We start from the raw sequence: 4741 nt of genomic DNA on the forward strand, positions 1-4741 counted from the left end.
AGCTCACTGAACCCACTCACTCCTGTTACACTGTCTATTTCTGGAGCAGCACCCTGTGGTCTACATACCCTTATATTGCCACAGTCATCAGTTGTGCACGGTGGTGCAGCGGTAGAGTTGCTGCCTTATAGCGCTTGCAGCGCCGGAGACCCAGGTTCGATCCTGACTATGGGTGCTGTCTGTACGGAGTTTGTACGTTCTCCCCGTGACCACGTGGGCTTTCTCCGAGATCTTCGGTTTCCTCCCACTCTCCAAAGACGTACAGGTATGTAGGTTAATTGGCTTGGTGTATGCGTAAATTGTACCTAGTAGTAGGATAGTGTTAAAGTGGTGGGCCGAAGGTCCTGTTTCCGTGCTGTATCTCTAAATGAAAATAAACTAAACTATTAACTATAAACTAAAAGACATAGCAGAATTAGGCCATTCGGCCCATTGAGTCTGCTCCGCCATTCAATCATGCCTGATCAATCTTTTCCTCTCAACCAAATTCTCCTGCCTTCTCCCCGTAACCTTTGGCACCCTTACTAATCAAGAATCTGTCAATCTCCGTCTTAAAAATATCCAATGGCTTAGCCTCCACAGCCATCTGTGGCAATGAGGCGATAAACCTCAAACCTGCACGTCAGACTGAGAGTCAGGGGAAAGGGGAACGGGACATATAGACGGTGATGTGGAGAGATATAATGTTTTCCAAGGGACGGAGTGGGGAATGGTACGGGATGGATTCCCTCTGGCCTGCAACATTCCAAATCACAATAAAATTCCTGTGTGCTGTCTCCCCCCACTGGATTAATAATGTATTATCCTGTAGTGAATTCCTCCATGGCACCCTTTAGACTTTAGTGATACAGCGTTGAAACAGGCACTTAGGCCCACCGAGTCGTCGCCGACCAACAATCACCAAGTGCATTAGTTGTATCCGACACATGAGGGAACAATTTACAGAAGCTAATTAACCTACAAACCCACATGGTCACAGGGAGCGCATGCAAACTCCACACAGACAGCACCCGAGGTCGGGATCAAACCTGGGTGTCTGGCGCTGTAAGGCAACAACTCTACCCACTGCACCACTCTGCCTCCACTGGATGCCAGCGTGGTTGCCATGGATATGGTGGGCCAAAGGTAGTGTAAGAAAATAACTGCAGATGCTGGTACAAATCACAGGTATTTATTCACAAAATGCTAGAGTAACTCAGCAGGTCAGGCAGCATCTCAGGAGAGAAGGAATGGGTGACGTTTCGGGTCGAGACCCTTCTTCAGACTCCAATATGGTGGGCCAAAGGGCTTGTTTCCGTGGTGTTCAGCTCTAAGCCTCTAATGAATATCACAGTGTACTCTGAACGTGTCCCGTGACTGACTCCAACACAACAGTGAGGCGGAGTGATACGCAGAGTTCCAGTGTACCCAATGGCTTCCAATGTCCACCATCCAGAAAGGTTGAGGAGGCTGGAAGGTTTTTTTCCTCAAGAGAATGACGTGAGGTGGCCAGGAGGAGATCAAAACATTTCACAAGTTCTAGGAGCAGAATTTGGCCATTTTAGCCTATCAAGTGTACTCACCATCCATTCTATCATGGCTGATCTATTTTTCCTTCTCAATCCCATTCTCCTGCCTTCTTCCCATAACCCCGACACCCGTACTAATCAAGAATCTGTCAATCTCCGCCTTAAAAATATCCATTGACGGCCTCCACAGCCTTCTGTGGCAAGTCCATAGATTTAGCACCCTCTGGCGACAGAAACTCCTCTTCTCATTTCTAAAGATACGTCCTTTAATTCTGAGGCTATGGGCTCTGGTCCTAGACATTCGCACTAGTGGAAACATTTCCTATAGAGTCATAGATACAGTTCAGAAACAGGCCATTCAGACCAACAAATTGCCGCCAACTATCTTCCACCCATTTACACATAGTTATTGGTTCATACATCACGGAAACAGGCCCTTCGGCTCAACTCGTCCACACCGACCAAGATATCCCATCAACGCTAGCACCACCTGCCTACATTTGGCCCACGTCCCTCTAAACCTTTCCTGTCCATGTACCTGCCTAAATGTATTTTAACTGTTGTTGTGGTAGGATCCATCCCCATCTCAATAGATCAATGTTGTTTTTATCGTCATGTGTAAATGCACAATGAAATTATTTTCTTACATACAGTCCAGTAGAGTATTGCAATACCCAAGCATAATCCCTAATTAGCAAATTGTATAGAAATAGTCCACTGATCCCGCATGCAAGAGGCGCCATGTTTTGGCGTCATTTTCAAAGGCCAGTCCGCGCTCTGGTTCTTATGAGCAGTGCCCAATCCAGGCAAGCCCCAGGCTGTTGTGGGCCTCCGGCCATCTCCTCGCCCGTCTACCTTTGTTACCCGGGGGTGCCTCCCGCAGCAGAGCACAAGGTCGCGGTGGCTCAGACCCCGGGTTGCCTCTCCTCTCCTCTCCCATCGCATCAGTCGTCGTCTCGAACACTGGTCGATCTACCTGCCTGTCCCGTGATTCTCACCAGTTCGTTTCTCTAAACCCAGCAATTCCAGTCCTGCATTTTGAGATAATGGCCTTAATTTCCCAGCTTGTTAAATTAAATTGCTGAAACTATGCTCTAATTTGACGGCTTAATTTATCCTCACAGTAAATCGTGGTGTAGCTCGGGTGAAGTGCCACATTAATAGCTCAGTAACAGCTAAATGGAGCTAATTCACAGTTATTTCATAATACCTCAGTCTTCAGGACAATTATGGCCATTTGCCCCTCTCATCGAGGCATGTCATCTGGTAACAATTGCAAGTGGGGGGGGTGGGGTGGGGCGGGGGGAAACCTTTATTTTATTAGGTCTCTTCCCCGGGGCGCGGCTCGGCTGCGGGCCTTAACATCGTCAGCGCAGCTCGGCTGCGGGACGTTTCAGTGCCCGGTGCGGCTTGGCCGCTGGACTTAACATCGTCAGCGCTGTTCGGCCGCGGGACGTTTCAGTGCCCGGTGCGGCTCGGCCGTTGGACTTAACATCGCCCGGTGTGGCCGAGGGACGTTTCGGTGCCCGGGGCGGCTCGGCCGCGGGGCCTTCCATCCCCTTGCGGGGGCTGTGCGTGTCGTTTGCCTCGGTAGGGGTCGAGCTGCCTGTCCGTGGGTGCGGGGGGAAGAGAGGGGAAGTTTTGTTGCCTCCATCACAGTGAGGGGGTGTTTGGAGTCACTGTGATGGATGTTTGTGTTGGGGTCGGGTGTCCTGTGTTCTTTTCTTTTTGCTGTATTTTGTGTGACTGCTGAAATTTCGCTCGGTGTTGTGCCGAGTGACAATAAAGTGTTATGTTATGTTATGTTATGTTATGTTTGATGTATTGCAAAGACTACAGAAAGGGCGTCACAGTGGCGCCGCTGATAGGAATTGCTGCCTCACTGTGCCAGAGACACGGGTTCAATCCTCACCTCAGCTGCTCTCTGTGTGGAGTTTGCACATTCCAATGTGCCTGTAAAACTCTAGAAATAACAATCTAATTATTCCATTCCCAGTGCATGTGAGAATTAAACACCCTCGACTCTTGATCAGCCAGCCTTTTACGAGCAGCTTTTAGTTTAGTTTAGAGATGCAGCGCGGAAATATGCCCCTTTGGCCGACTGAGTCCGCGCCGACCAGCGATCCCCGCACACTAACGCTACCCGACACGCACTAGGATGGCGCACAATTTTACACACAATTTTCCCGAAGCTAATTAGCCCACAAACGTGGACGTCTTTAGAGGGTGGGACGAAACTGGAGCACCCGGAGAAAACCCACGCGGTCACGGGAAGGACATACAAACTCCCTCCAGACAGCACCCATAGTCAGGATCGGACCCGGGTCTCTGGCACTGTGAAGCAGCAACTCTACCGCTGTGCCACCGTACCACCCTGGCTGCTGTGGTACATGGTTTATCCTGTTCCCGGTTTTTGTGTTGTTGGGAAAGGTTTTTGAAGACACAAGCCTCTGCAAATGCAGCAAGTGGCGTAGCTGGTAGTTGCAGCCTCACGGCGTCAGAGACCCAGGTTCGATCCTGACCTCGGTTGCTGTCAGTGTGTGAAGTGCACGTTCTGCCTGTGACCCGTGGGTTTCCTTCGGGTGCTCCGGTTTCCTCCCACTTCCCAGAGATGTGCGGGTTTGTTGATTAATTGGCCCCCTTGTAAATTGCCCCCAATGTGTAGGGAGTGAATGAGAAAGTGGGATAACTTAGAACTCGTGTGAATGATCGATCGATTGTCAGCATGGACTCATAAAGTCATGGAACCATACAGTCATGCAGCACGGAAACAGGCGCTTTAGCCCACCTTTCCCACGCTGACCAAGATGCCCCATCCACAGTAGTCGCACTGCTCATATTTGCCCATATCCCTCTAAATCTTTCCTATCAATGTACGTGTCCAAATGTCTTTTAAGTGTTGTTATTGTACCTGCCTCAACTACCTCCTCTGGCAGTTTGTTCCATACACCCACCACCCTTTGTGTGAAAAAATTGTCCCTCGGGTTACTATTAAATCTTTCCCCTCTCACCTTAAACTTATGTCCTCTGGTTCTTGATTCCCTTAGTCTGGATGAAAGATTTTGTGCAATTACCCTGTGTATTCCTCTCATGATTTTATACACCTCGAAAAGATCACCCCCTCAGCCTCCTGCGCTCCAAAGAATAAAGTCCTCGCCTACTCAACCTCTCCCTATACCTCAGGCTCTCTAGCCTGACCAACATCCTCATCAATTTTCTCTGTACTTTTTCCA

Source organism: Rhinoraja longicauda, chromosome 4 (assembly GCF_053455715.1).
Source record: "Rhinoraja longicauda isolate Sanriku21f chromosome 4, sRhiLon1.1, whole genome shotgun sequence".
Taxonomy (NCBI): domain Eukaryota; kingdom Metazoa; phylum Chordata; class Chondrichthyes; order Rajiformes; family Arhynchobatidae; genus Rhinoraja; species Rhinoraja longicauda.